This window comes from Triticum aestivum, chromosome 7D (genome assembly GCF_018294505.1).
Source record: "Triticum aestivum cultivar Chinese Spring chromosome 7D, IWGSC CS RefSeq v2.1, whole genome shotgun sequence".
NCBI classification, from domain to species: Eukaryota; Viridiplantae; Streptophyta; class Magnoliopsida; order Poales; family Poaceae; genus Triticum; species Triticum aestivum.
In genome coordinates, this window is record NC_057814.1 from 345,761,338 (window position 1) to 345,777,387 (window position 16,050).

Consider the following 16,050-nt stretch of genomic DNA (forward strand, 5'->3'; position numbering starts at 1 on the left):
GTGGTCTTTTGTTTTCTTTCGCTAACGGAGCTCACGAGATTTTCTGCTGAGTTTTGTGTTGTGAAGTTTTCAAGTTTTGGGTGAAAGATTTGATGGATTATGGAACAAGGAGTGGCAAGAGCATATGCTTGGGGATGCCCATGGCACCCCCAAGATAATCTAAGGACACCAAAAAGCCAAAGCTTGGGGATGCCCCGGAAGGCATCCCCTCTTTCGTCTACTTCCATCGGTAACTTTACTTGGAGCTATATTTTTATTCACCACATGATATGTGTTTTGCTTGGAGCGTCTTGTATGATTTGAGTATTTGCTTTTTAGTTTACCACAATCATCCTTGCTGTACACACCTTTTGAGAGAGACAAACATGATTTGGAAATTATTAGAATACTCTATGTGCTTCACTTATATCTTTTGAGTTATACAGTTTTGCTCTAGTACTTTACTTATATCTTTTAGAGCACGGTGGTGGATTTGTTTTATAGAAACTATTGATCTCTCATGCTTCACTTAGATTATTTTGAGAGTCTTAAATAGCATGGTAATTTGCTTAAATCCTAATATGCTAGGTATTCAAGATTAGTAAAAACTTTCTTATGAGTGTTTTGAATACTAAGAGAAGTTTGATGCTTGATGATTGTTTTGAGAAATACTTGCGTTGAAGTTTGCAAGTCCCGTAGCATGCACGTATGGTAAACGTTATGTAACAAATTTGAAACATGAGGTGTTCTTTGATTGTCCTCCTTATGAGTGGCGGTCGGGGACGAGCGATGGTCTTTTCCTACCAATCTATCCCCCTAGGAGCATGCGCGTAGTGCTTGGTTTTTGATGACTTGTAGATTTTTGCAATAAGTATGTGAGTTCTTTATGACTAATGTTGAGTCCATGGATTATACGCACTCTCACCTTTCCATCATTGCTAGCCTCTTCGGTACCGTGCATTGCCCTTTCTCACATTGAGAGTTGGTGCAAACTTCGCCGGTGCATCCAAACCCCGTGATATGATACGCTCTTTCACACATAAACCTCCTTATATCTTCCTCAAAACAGCCACCATACCTACCTATTATGGCATTTCCATAGCCATTCCGAGATATATTGCCATGCAACTTTCCACCATCCCGTTTATCATGACACGTTCATCATTGTCATATTGCTTTGCATGATCATGTAGTTGACATAGTATTTGTGGCAAAGCCACCGTTCATAATTCTTGCATACATGTCACTCTTGGTTCATTGCATATCCTGGTACACCGCCGGAGGCATTCATATAGACTCATACTTTGTTCTAGTATCGAGTTGTAATCATTGAGTTATAAATAAATAGAAGTGTGATGATCATCATTCTCTAGAGCATTGTCCCAAGTGAGGAATATAAAAAAAGAGAGAAATGCCATAAAAAAGAGAAGGCCCAAAAAAATGAGAGAAAAAGAGAGAAGGGACAATGTTACTATCCTTTACCGCACTTGTGCTTCAAAGTAGCACCATAATCTTCATGATAGAGAGTCTCTTGTTCTGTCACTTTCATATACTAGTGGGAATTTTTCATTATAGAACTTGGCTTGTATATTCCAACAATGGGCCTCCTCAAGTGCCCTAGGTCTTCGTGAGCAAGCAAGTTGGATGCACACCCACTTAGTTTCTTTTGTTGAGCTTTCATATATTTATAGCTCTAGTGCATCCGTTGCATGGCAATCCCTACTCCTTGCATTAACATCAATCGATGGGCATCTCCATAGCTCATTGATTAGCCTCGTTGATGTGAGACTTTCTCCTTTTTGTCTTCTCCACATAACCCCCATCATCATATTCTATTCCACCCATAGTGCTATATCCATGGCTCATGCTCATGTATTGCGTGAAGGTTGAAAAAGTTTGAGATTACTAAAGTATGAAACAATTGCTTGGCTTGTCATCGGGGTTGTGCATGATGAGAGCATTCTTGTGTGACGAAGATGGAGCATGACTAAACTATATGATCTTGTAGGGATGAACTTTCTTTGGCCATGTTATTTTGAGAGGACATAATTGCTTAGTTAGTATGCTTGAAGTATTATTTTTATGTCAATATTGAACTTTTATCTTGAATCTTTCGGATCTGAATATTCATACCACAATTAAGAAGAATTACATTGAAATTATGCCAAGTAGCATTCCACATCAAAAATTCTGTTTTTATCATTTACCTACTCGAGGACGAGCAGGAATTAAGCTTGGGGATGCTTGATACGTCTACAACGTATCTATAATTTTTGATTGCTCCATGCTATATTATCTTCTGTTTTGGACATTATTGGGCTTTATTATTCACTTTTATATTATTTTTGGGACTAACCTATTAACCGGAGGCCCAGCCCAGAATTGTTGTTTTTGCCTATTTCAGAGTTTCGCAGAAAAAGAATATCAAACGGAGTCCAAACGGAATGAAACCTCCGGGAACGTGATTTTTGGCACGAACATGATCCAGGAGACTTGGACCCTAAGTCAAGGAAGCTTCCAGGAAGCCACGAGGTAGGGGCGCGCCTACCCCCCCCCCCCCAGGCACGCCCTCCACCCTCGTGGGCCCCACGTTGCTCCACCGACGTACTCCTTCCTCCTATATATACCTATGTACCCCCAAACGATCAGATACGGAGCCAAAAACCTAATTCCACCGCCGCAACCTTCTGTACCCACGAGATCCCATCTTGGGGCCTGTTCCGGAGCTCCGCCGGAGGGGGCATCGATCACGGAGGGCTTCTACATCAACACCATAGCCTCTCCGATGAAGTGTGAGTAGTTTACCTCAGACCTTTGGGTCCATAGTTATTACCTAGATGGCTTCCTCTCTCTTTTTGGATCTCAATACAATGTTCTCCCCCTCTCTCGTGGAGATCTATTAGATGTAATCTTCTTTTGCGGTGTGTTTGTTGAGACCGATGAATTGTGGGTTTATGATCAAGTTTATCTATGAACAATATTTGAATCTTCTGAATTCTTTTATGTATGATTGGTTATCTTTGCAAGTATCTTCGAATTATCAGTTTGGTTTGGCCTACTAGATTGATCTTTCTTGCAATGGGAGAAGTGCTTAGCTTTGGGTTCAATCTTGCGGTGTCCTTTCCCAGTGACAGTAGGGGCAGCAAGGCACGTATTGTATTGTTGCCATCGAGGATAACAAGATGGGGTTTTTATCATATTGCATGAATTTATCCCTCTACATCATCTTCCTTAAAGCGTTACTCTGTTCTTATGAACTTAATACTCTAGATGCATGCTGGATAGCGGTCGATGTGTGGAGTAATAGTAGTACATGCAGGCAGGAGTCGGTCTACTTGTCTCGAACGTGATGCCTATATACATGATCATACCTAGATATTCTCATAACTATGCTCAATTCTGTCAATTGCTCAACAGTAATTTGTTCACCCACCGTAAAATACTTATGCTATTGAGAGAAGCCACTAGTGAAACCTATGGCCCCCGGGTCTATCTTCATCATATTAATCTTCCAACACTTAGTTATTTCCGTTGCTTTTTTACTTTGCCTTTTATTTTACTTTGCATCTTTATCATAAAAATACCAAAAATATTATCCTATCATATCTATCAGATCTCACTCTCGTAAGTGACCGTGTAGGGATTGACAACCCCTTATCCCGTTGGTTGCGAGGATTTATTTGTTTTGTGTAGGTGCGAGGGACTCGCGCGTAGCCTCCTACTAGATTGATACCTTGGTTCTCAAAAATTGAGGGAAATACTTATGCTACTTTGCTACATCACCCTTTCCTCTTCAAGGGAAAACCAACGCAGTGCTCAAGAGGTAGCATCGGATCCCACACATACCAAGCATTTCAAACCATACACACAATATGCTCGATATGTGAAAATACAACATGGCATCACAACAAAATCTACAACTCAAAGTATTTATTCATTAGGCTCCGAGGAGCCAAGTATTACAAACATGGGTCTCATGACCCAACATACAGAGCATACAAGCAACAAGCGGAAGCATAAACATGTCTGAGTACACACAACTACAAATGAAAAAGGCTGAGAAGCCTGACTATCTAAAAGTCCCTCCCAAGGGTAGAAGATCGTAGCTGAGGTAACAAGCTAAACGTCGAAGTCCACGCGGAACTACTAGTGAGACTGAAGTCTCTCTGCAAAAACATAAATTAAGCAAACGTGAGTACAAATGTACCCAGCAAGACATACATAAGAACTAGCTACATATGCATCAGTATCAACAAAGGGGTGGTGGAGTTTAACTGCAGCAAGCCAGCTTTGACTCAGTGGCTATCCTGAACTACGACTGCTAGTAACTCTTCTGAGGTGGCGCACACGAGTCCACATATTCACCATATCAATACACTACTATGGATCCGCTCCCGTCTCCCTACGAGAAGGCCATCCATAGTACTCATGCTTATATTGCGCATTTTAGAGTATCCACTTTCACTTGTCTATGAACTGTACAGGCAACCCAGAAGTCCTTTACTGCGGACACGGCTATTCGAATAGATGATGTTAACCCTGCAGGGGTGTACTTCTTCACACACGCTCTCGCCACTTACCGCCATGTACACGTCATGTATCTCGGCAACCTTCAAGCGGAAGCCTGGCGAGGGTGTCGGCCACGACCTGACTAACCACGCAAGTCTCTAGTCCAGGTTTATCGCCTATTCGGGTTCCATCCGCAAGGAGATCCGGCCGGGGTGTCGCTCACGGCCCCAAACGATGTGAGCAGGGTTCCCAAGCCCACCAAACGGGCGACGCTTGGTATACCGTGCCACTGCACCTAGTCTGTCCCAAGCCCACCTGTACCATGTGCCACTTGGTAGACTACTAGCACTACCTACAAACACCAGAAACTAGTTGCAACTCCTGGACAGAGATCATGTTGATTAATAAGCCGAGAGGGGCCGAGTTACCGGAACCCAATGTGTGGTAGCAGCTGTTCATGGATCACAAACACAGAACTCAATTCCTGAGGAAGGTTTCAATGAGACAACCCACCATACTCCTACATGGCCTATCACCGCTACCTTTACCAAACCGTGTTCACACACTTAGCTCTCCACAGTAGGACATGTTCACAACTTTCCAATTCATCCCCGATGAATCAGACCTGACACAACTCTAAGCAATAGCAGGCATGACAAACAAGCATGAACGAGTAGGCACATCAGGGCTCAAACAACTCCTACTCATGCTAGTGGGTTTCATCTATTTACTGTGGCAATGACAGGTCATGCAGAGGAAAGGGGTTCAACTACCGCAGCATGTAACAATTGAATAGTTGTTGTCCTAATGCAGTAAAAGTGAGCAGGAGTGAGAGAGTGGGATTGTATCAGAATGAACAAGGGGGTTTTGCTTGCCTGGCACTTCTGAAGAGAGTATAGCTCTTCATTGGTGTCATCAAACTCAACGTCGGAACAACGTCCACTGAGAGGGAACAACACCGGTAAACAGAGAAAGAATGCAATCAATGCAATGCACATTCGCATGAATGACATGTCATGTTAAGGTACTGAATTCACCTAATGCAATACCTAGCCAAGTTAATTGAAGTGGAATTCAAACAAGGTTAAACTCCAACTCCAAATGCTAGTTCATAAATTGCCCTAATCATGACTTATCCTATCCAGTGAGGTTAGCTTGTTCAAACATGCATGAAGGTTCCATAAATAGATTCTTCATATTTTTTTGATAATTTTTCATATATAAATTATTGCATTTGGAGTTACGGTTTAATTTCTATGAATTTTTGAAGTTTAGGTTGTTTTCTGAAATTCATAAATCATTTCTGATTTATTTTAAATTCCAGAAAACCTTTACTGCGTCGGCACTAAGTTAGGGTGACATCAGCATTGACCAAAGTCAAATCTGACTGGTGGGCTCCACCTGTCATTGACTCAGGGGGTTAACAGGGGTTATTTAACTTTAATTGTGTCACTAACAGTGCGGGTCCCACATGTCATCGACTCGGGGTTGATTAACTGGGTGATTAGCACCTAATCTAATCCTGCGACGTCAAGGTCGCCGGATTAAGCACCGCGACCACATCTCGCGGCGAAGGCTCGCCGGAGTTGCTAGGGCTCGCGCTACAGGCGGCGGTTTGCGACGCGGTTGGCCTCTACGGCGAGCTGACGCTCGCGCGCATCTAATGGAGCAACCAGGGGGGCTGCTATGGTCTAAGGCGACGGCAGCAGCGAACTAGGCGGCGGCTGGAGTTCGGGTGCATGCGGGCGCGGTGCTGCGGTGCGCTAGGGAGCAGGATGGGCTGCGGGTTAGCTCCCTGGAGATGCTAGGAGCACGTCCGCGTACTCAAGAGCGACGGAAACGGGCTCTGGCCACGACGGCGTGATGTCCGGCGGTGGTGAGCTCTCGGGTCCGGCGGGGCAGCTAGCTAGGGATGAAATCGAGTGCACGGGGTGAGGGGAAGAGAAGAGGAGCTCACGAGGAGTCGGACAAGACGCTAAGTGGGCTCGGGGACGGCTTGGTGACGACGGAACGGCGGCGGCGATCTCCGGGCAGAGGCGGTGGGGACGAGCTTGATGGCGACGCTTCCGGGCGTCCGGGCTTGCTTCCTTCACCGAGGAGACGTAGTAGACGATGGCGGAGCTCCCGGAGATGGAGAGGGGTCGAGGGGTGGCCGATGGACGCGGTGGTAGCGAGCGGCGGCGACGGGCACGCTCGGTGATGGGGAATAGAGCAAGACAGGGGAGGGGAGAGAGAGCAGCGAGTGAGGGAGAGGATAGAGGGGTTTCGGGGCGTCTCCATGGCGTCGCTAGAAGGGCTGGGGAGGGTGAAGCAGGCAGGGAGGAGGTGGCGGCCTCAGCGCGCGCCGTGCCCACCTTCGCCGCTGCCTACTGGCAGAGGTTGAGGACGACTGGCAGCTGGGTTGCACAGTACTGGGCCGGCTGGGCTGCCGCTACAGGTGAGCTGGCCCAGGTAAGTTATTCTTTCATTTACTTTCTGTTTTCTATTTGTTTGCCTCTGTTTTGATTTAGTTTTAGGAACTAAATCATTTTATTAAATTCTGAAATTAATTATGGGCACTAACTGAATTATTCCAAAGGCCCTCAAGTGATTCCAGAATATTTGGAGCATTTAAGATATTTATAGAATTCAAATGCCCCAATTCAAATACATTATGATTTAATTCAAAAATCCAGGAATGACCTAGAAATATGTTCATCATTTTTGGCAGAGGTTTTCACCTTTATCAGAAATCATGAACATTTTCAAAGGCATTTTGGTTTCATTGAAATGATTTTATTTGAACCTATTTGAATTCATGTGGTGCTAGGGTTTGAACATCCCAACTCAAATTCATTTGAATTAAACATGATGGCATGAATGCCTTCATGCAATTAGCTACAAGCAATTCTAGGGTTGTGACAACTCAACCCCACTAAACAAGAATCTCATCCCGAGATTCAAGACGTGAGGTAAGAAGACAGAGGTGACAGAAAGCTAACACAATCTTCATGATCCAATTGCCCTTCTCGAAGATGTTGATTCATTGCATCATCTTGATCTTGACATCCTTGCTTTTGAGATCTTCATCCAGCTATGGTCATGGAAGAGAGGGAAACTCTACATGATCGATCTCCTCGAAGATCGAGCAACTCATGGAGTGACGATAGAACATCTATCGAGCTGAGACTCAAACACATACATCAGGAGAGGCGGAAAGTAACAGATGACAAAGGTTCAATTTGGTAGGCTACAATTCCACGCGTAAAAGGCGATGGATGCGTTTCAAGGTAGCAAGGAGTTAATTGCAATGAGTCCATGTCGGGGCACCTTAGGGAAGGTGACTCGTAGAATAATTCCCTTAAGTGGCAAAAAGAATTACTTTTGATACCAAGATCACTGAAACTCTCTATACCAGCCTGAGGCAATCACAATCGATAATTTGAAGGAGTTCGAAAGAATGACATACTTGGACTAGGATGGATGATGTGGACTACCTTGTTGAGGACAACGCAATGGATGATTTTTGCTTATCATCAAAAATGGATGGGACCCATGGTAGGACCACTTCTAAAGATGATCCTGGACAGAAAATGCTGAGAAGGGCAGCCCATGGGGAATTGGCACAATGGCGGTGCAAGCTGGGAACAAAATGCAACTGTTGGGAATGTTCCAACCATCATATCTGCCTGAGATTCAGATCCGATTGGTGATATGATACTTCGGACTCAGCATGTCTGAAAAGAGAGTTTGCAACACAAATCGACGAGATGACGTTGCGAGATTCTCGGGAAATGAACTACGATAGCAAGCTCCAAAACATGAGCTGGTTCTGCTACACACATGTGAACACGCTGTCCAAGACAAGCATGACCACATAGTAGTCTTATAACAAAACACTACCGAGTTCTGGCTGGGAACCATCATCAAAGATATCAAATTCTTTACGCAAGTCCATGGATTAGATCCCAAGCATAGACTTCTCTTCCTTAAACAAATCAATTAGTGGCTTGGTGTGCTAGGGAATACATATGGAGTGGAGGTTGCAAGTCTCCAAACCACAGAATACTTCGCACATGTGCATGACTGACTTGGGATGATTCCAGAGGAGGCAAAAACAAACTTTCTCGAATTCACGGCGGCAACTTGCATCAAATGCATGTGAACTTAGAGGCAGTCACTACTTACATCAAACATATGCCTCATGAGCGGAACACGAAGGCAATGCTTACAAAGTTTCTAACACTAGCTCAATGTTCAACATGAATCATGGAGGAGACAAGATGCTGCTGATGGGCTCAATAGCAACTCATCGGAATTTCCATATCACTGGAATTCCACCATTATGTGAACACGGTGATAGTATTGGTCAGACCAAAAGATGTAATGGGGTATGCTCGAGGGATCAACCACGAGTAAGACAACATTACGAACATCGTTGGTTCTGATTTGATTTGACGATAGCCCGCACTCAAATCAAAGATTGGATAAGACAATAGCACCAACAACTGATCACGAGGATCAATCAATGAAGATATCATCTTTCTTCAACACACACACACAAGGATATCCCTTTGGAATGAACCAAGTCAGGAAAAGCATTTATCTTCCAACTCTCCAAGTTGTTGTTTAGCTCAACCAACTAGTTCAGGGTATCCAACACAGAATCTTGGAGAAGAGATGGTTTAGAGGAAAACCAACTTGATCATGAGCTCAACATAACGGCTAGGGAACAACCTGGTGATACTTCCGTGAAGATATCCGGAAAATCACGAACCACCGATATGTTACTAAGCTCGAAAACAATCTTGCTTTTCAAGGCAAGACGATATGATCAAAAGAGCAAGGGATTGACACAATCCTAACTCATTGATCGAAGTGTGCACCAGAAATATGGACTAGGTAGCACGATCAATCTTAGGATGATGATTCAATAACCAGCACGCTAAGAATGAGAGTATTGTCCATTAACTACCAAGCAACGAGATTGCTAGGAGTATTGATTTCACATATCACAGTTCACTTGTCGGCATTCCGGTTACAACAACACGGGACCGAGGAATGAATAATGATGGCGAGAAGTATCACTGTGTCAAGAATTAATAAGAGGTGGTGCAACTCTCATGAGAATCCTGACATAAAGGGGGTAATACTCCAGGGTAGAACAGAACAAAAGCTAGATTGGCATTTTGATCTGCGGAACACAACTACTTTGACCCAATCCTGGATATGGATGAGGTACTGGAGTTTGTTTCTCCTAGTCATTCTAAAATAGAACGGCTTGACGGACCACAAGAATAATAGGCATCGATGAACACGAATGCAAGACATGCTCTTTACTATCTTATGATAGCCGGAGGTCAGAATACAACTAAAGAGAACAACTCAAAGGAACATATGATTTCTTTAAGTTGTAGATGCATCGGTTAGCACGTTGAATAAATTCAACATGTTTCTTCCGGATAACCCATGCAGAAAGGTAGGACTGGCAGAGTCACAACACAGAATCGAGAACTCATCAAGAGCACTCTAGTTGTGATCTTTCGGTTCAATGAGGAACTTTTGCCATAAATAGTTCATGGTATTTGGAAGAAGGAAACACCACGGACCTCAAGGACTATTGCAAAGGTTACTAATATCCTAAAGGAACTGGCAAACACTATCAACATGAAGTAAGTAGGGTGAATCTCGGGTTCAAGAACCCAGAAATAGAAGGCCTACTAACTAAATGGCATCACGGGATGCTTTCGAGAATGGTGGCCAGAATCATCACACCGGGAACACAAAACATGGCTAGATTACTAGGTGATCCTCTAAGACACCTAGGGTCATAATAATAGCTCCAACATATATGTCGAGGCAATAGAGTACCTCAACTCACCGATTAGTGTGGTTAAACTGGCCCAAAGAAACATCGGGAACGGAAAGAAGGGATTTGCAAATGCATCAGACTAGTTAGAAACCTGGGATGACTCGGACAGCATAACGGCTGTAAATTCTCAAAAAGATTTGAAACATCCTGCAAAATGGTGGCATAACCACTCGATCATCACAATATCAAGGTTTCGAGACCAACTATTATCACATGGAGGTAGTAGAAACTAAACTGAGACTTGAATCCATCAATCCTATAAGTCTACAGATTAGTAACACGTGATCCTGATAGAAAGAAGAGAAAGCCTAGTTCTTAAACCCCGTAGAAGAGTAGAGGATGACGCAGATTAGAAGGCCATAGGGTATAAGGAGTAAAAGAGCCTTACATTCCCTTCCACAATCAATTCACTTATATAACTAAAGCATTTCTAGACACGACTTCGACCAGTTTGGCTTGGTAATCCTACAGGCAGTCAGGCTCTGATACCAAAACTGTCAGGACCCCGATCCTAAGTCACACCGATCTAGCATGTAATACATCATATCACTTTGCGGCCTCACGCACGGTATTCCCACGGGTGCCACCTTACCTGGCCCGGGACCGTTTGCGCCTTTTGGCTCACATATATGATAGTGTCGCTAGCATCCATACGACAGAGAACCCGGGCCGACATGACTAGTCGTAAACCCAAAATGGCACTAACTTACAGGGACAGGCATACATGACCCAGCAACGAACGTGTCGGTCATCAACGAGTGAATCCGGGCTGTTGCAGCTGGGCTAACAGGACTCCGGAGAATCTGAGCTGTAGCAGGCTAACAGGACTCCGGTAGACACCGCGTGACATTTCCCCGAAGGGACAGACACAGGAACGAAGAAGGACACATGCCGGCCAGCCTAAGTATTCCGGAGCAGTAGCAAGCTGCCATGGCTCAATGGAAGCACTAGGAGACATTTCCCGGTAAGAGAGGCTACCAAGGATAAACAACTAGGTTGTCGGATCCCACACATACCAAGCATTTCAAATCATACACACAATATGCTCGATATGTGCAAATACAACATGGCATCACAACAAAACTCTACAACTCAAAGTATTTATTCATTAGGCTCCGAGGAGCCAAGTATTACAAACATGGGTCTCATGACCCAACATACAGAGCATACAAGCAACAAGCGAAAGCATAAACATGTCTGAGTAAAGACAACTACAAATGAAAAAGGCTGAGAAGCCTGACTATCTACAAGACCCTCCCAAGGGTACAAGATCGTAGCTGATGTAACAAGCTAAACGTCGAAGACCACGCGGAACTACTAGTGAGACTGAAGTCTCTCTGCAAAAACATAAATTAAGCAAACGTGAGTACAAATGTACCCAGCAAGACTTACATCAGAACTAGCTACATATGCATCAGTATCAACAAAGGGGTGGTGGAGTTTAACTGCAGCAAGCCAGCTTTGACTCAGTGGCTATCCTGAACTACGACTCCTGGTAACTCTTTTGAGGTGGCGCACACGAGTCCACATATTCACCATATCAATACACCACTATGGATCCGCTCCCGTCTCCCTACGAGAAGGCCATCCATAGTACTCACGCTTATCTTGCGCATTTTAGAGTATCCACTTTCACTTGTCTATAAAATGTACAGGCAACCCAGAAATCCTTTACCGCGCACACGGCTATTCGAATAGATGATGTTAACCCTGCAGGGGTGTACTTCTTCACACACGCTCTCGCCACTTACCGCCATGTACACGTCATGTATCTCGGCAACCTTCAAGCGGAAGCCTAGCGAGGGTGTCGGCCACGACCTGACTAACCACGCAAGTCTCTAGTCCAGGTTTATTACCTATTCGGGTTCCATCTGCAAGGAGATCCGGCCGGGGTGTCGCTCACGGCCCCAAACGATGTGAGCAGGGTTCCCAAGCCCACCAAACGGGCGACGCTTGGTACACCGTGCCACTGCACCTAGTCTGTCCCAAGCCCACCTGTACCGGGTGCCACTTGGTAGACTACTAGCACTACCTACAAACACCAGAAAGTAGTTGCAACTCCTGGATAGAGATCAAGTTGATTAATAAGCCGAGAGGGGCCGAGTTACCGGAACCCAATGTGTGGTAGCAGCTGTTCATGGATCACAAACACAGAACTCAGTTCCTGAGGACGGTTTCAATGAGACAACCCACCATGTACTCCTACATGGCCTCTCACCGCTACCTTTACCAAATCGTGTTCACACACTTAGCTCTCGACAGTAGGACATGTTCACAACTTTCCAATTCATCCCCGATGAATCAGACCTGACACAACTCTAAGCAATAGCAGGCATGACAAACAAGCATGAACGAGTAGGCACATCAGGTCTCAAACAACTCCTACTCATGCTAGTGGGTTTCATCTATTTACTGTGGCAATGACAGGTCATGCAGAGGAAAGGGGTTCAACTACTGCAGCATGTAACAGTTGAATCGTTGTTGTCCTAATGCAGTAAAAGAGAGCAGGAGCGAGAGAGTGGGATTGTATCGGAATGAACAAGGGGGTTTTGCTTGCCTGGCACTTCTGAAGATAGTATAGCTCTTCATCGGTGTCATCGAACTCAACGTCGGAACAACGTCCACTGAGAGGGAACAAGACCGGTAAACAGAGAAAGAACGCAATCAATGCAATGCACATTCACATGAATGACATGTCATGTTAAGGTACTGAATTCACCTAATGCAATACCTAGCCAAGTTAATTGAAGTGGAATTCAAACAAGGTTAAACTCCAACTCCAAATGCTAGTTCATAAATTGCCCTAATCATGATTTATCCTATCCAGTGAGGTTAACTTGTTCAAACATGCATGAAAGTGCCATAAACAGATTCTTCATATTTTTCTGATAATTTTTCATATATAAATTATTGCATTTGGAGTTACGGTTTAATTTCTATGAATTTTTGAAGTTCAGGTTGTTTTCTGAAATTCATAAATCATTTCTGATTTATTTTAAATTCCAGAAAACCTTTACTTCATCAGCACTAAGTCAGGGTGACGTCAGCATTGACCAAAGTCAAATCTGACTGGTGGGCTCCACCTGTCATTGACTCAGGGGGTTAACATGGGTTATTTAACTTTAATTGTGTCACTAACAGTGCAGGTCCCACATGTCATCGGCTCGGGGTTGATTAACTGGGTGATTAGCACCTAATCTAATTCTGCCACGTCAGCATCGCCGGATTAAGCACCGGTGACGCGGAGGCTCGCCGGAGTTGCTCGGGCTCGCGCTACAGGCGGCGGTTTGCGACGCGGTTGGCCTCTACGGCGAGCTGACGCTCGCGCGCATCTGATGGAGCAACCAGGGGCGTTGCGGTGGTCTAAGGCGACGGCAGCAGCGAGCTAGGCGGCGGCCGGAGTTCGGGTGCGTGCGGGCGCGGTGCTGCGGTGCGCTAGGGAGCAGGATGGGCTACAGGTTAGCTCCATGGAGATGTTAGGAGCACGTCCACGTACTCAAGAGCGACAGAAACGGGCTCTGGCCACGACGGCGTGAGGTCCGGCGGTGGTGAGCTCTCGGGTCCGGCGGGGCCGCTAGATAGGGGACGAAATCGAGTGCATGGAGTGAGGGGAAGAGAAGAGGAGCTCACGAGGAGTCGGACGAGACGCTAAGTGGGCTCGGGGACGGCTTGGTGACGATGGAACAGCGGCGGCGATCTCCGGGCAGAGGCGGCGGGGACTAGCTTGATGGCGACGCTTCCGGGCGTCCGGGCTTGCTTCCTTCACCAAGGAGACGTAGTAGACGATGGCGGAGCTCCCGGAGATGGAGAGGGGTCGAGGGGTGGCCAGTGGACGCGGTGGCAGCGAGCGGCGGCGACGGGCACGCTCGGTGATGGGGAAGAGAGCAAGACAGGGGAGGGGAGAGAGAGCAGCGAGTGAGGGAGAGGAGAGAGGGGTTTCGGGGCGTCTCCGTGGCGTCGCTAGAAGGGCCGGGGAGGGTGAAGCAGGCAGGGAGGAGATGGCGGCCTCAGCGCGCGTCGTGCCCACCTTCGTCACTGCCTACTGGCAGAGGTTGAGGACGACTGGCAGCTGGGCTGCACAGTACTGGGCCGGCTGGGCTGCTGCTACAGGTGAGCTGGCCCAGGTAAGTTATTCCTTTCATTTACTTTCTGTTTTCTATTTGTTTGCCTCTGTTTTGATTTAGTTTTAGGAACTAAATCATTTTATTAAATTCTGAACTTAATTATGGGCACTAACTGAATTATTCCAGAGGCCCTCAAGTGATTTTATTTGAACCTATTTGAATTCATGTGGTGCTAGGGTTTGAACATCCCCAATTCAAATTCATTTGAATTAAACATGATGACATGAATGCCTTCATGCAATTAGCTACAAGCAATTGTAGGGCTGTGACATGGGGCTACAGCCCACATGGGCTGGCCGCACCATTCCCCAAGGCACTTGTCGTTTAAATCTAGAGATAAGGTCTTATCTCTAAATTTAAAGGGTTGAATCTAGAGATAAGATGTTATCTCCAAGTTTAAAGGGATTTCTCCCATGTGGCCAGCCCTAGTAGGGTTTTGGATGCCCTTCCCTACCCCCTAGCCTATATATATAGGGGGGAGGCGCATGGGGCAGCCACCCCTTCACCCTTGCCCATTGCCTCTCCCAACTCCTTCCACATTTCTTTGGTACGCGCTTGGCGAAGCCCTGCCAGAATTCCGCTGCCACCACCACCACCAGACCGCCATGCTGGTTTTGATCTCACCTACCTCCTCTCCCTCGCTTGCTGGATCAAGGAGAGGACGCCATCCAGCTGAACGTGTGCTAATCTCGGAGGTGCCATCCGTTCGGCACTAGATCGGATTGGATTGTGAAGAGTACGACTACATCAACTGTGTCACGACGCTAAAGCTTTCGGTCTACAAGGGTATGTAGACACACTCCCCTCTCGCTGCTTTGCATCTCCTAGATTAGATCTTAGGGGTTCGTAGGAATTTTTTTGATTTCATGCTTCGCTCCGCATTGCTACCTCTTAAGCATGCGTTGGTTTTTCCTTGAAGAGGAAAGGGTGATGCAACAAAGTAGCGTAAGTATTTCCCTCAGTTTTTAAGAACCAACGTATCAATCCAGTAGGAGGCCACATGCAAGTCCCTCGTACCTACACAAACAAATAAGAACCTTGCAACCAATGCGATAAAGGGGTTGTCAATCCCTTCACGGCCACTTGCAAAAGTGAGATCTGATAGAGATGATAAGATAATATTTTTGGTATTTTTATGATAAATATTAAAAGTAAAGATTGCAAAATAAACGGCGAAAGAAATAGCTAGTTGACGGAAGATTAATATGATGGAAAATAGACCCAGGGGCCATAGGTTTCACTAGTGGCTTCTCTCAAGATAGCATAAGTATTACGGTGGGTGAACAAATTACTGTCGAGCAATTGATAGAAAAGTGCATAATTATGAGAATATCTAGGCATGATCATGTATATAGGCATCACGTCCGTGACAAGTAGACCGACTCCTGCCTGCATCTACTACTATTACTTCACACATCGACCGCTATCCAGCATGCATCTAGAGTATTAAGTTCATAAGAACAGAGTAACGCATTAGGTATAAACCCCATCTTTTTATCCTCGATGGCAACAATACAATACGTGTCGTTTCCCCTTCTGTCACTGGGATCGAGCAACGCAAGATTGAACCCAAAGCTAAGCACTTCT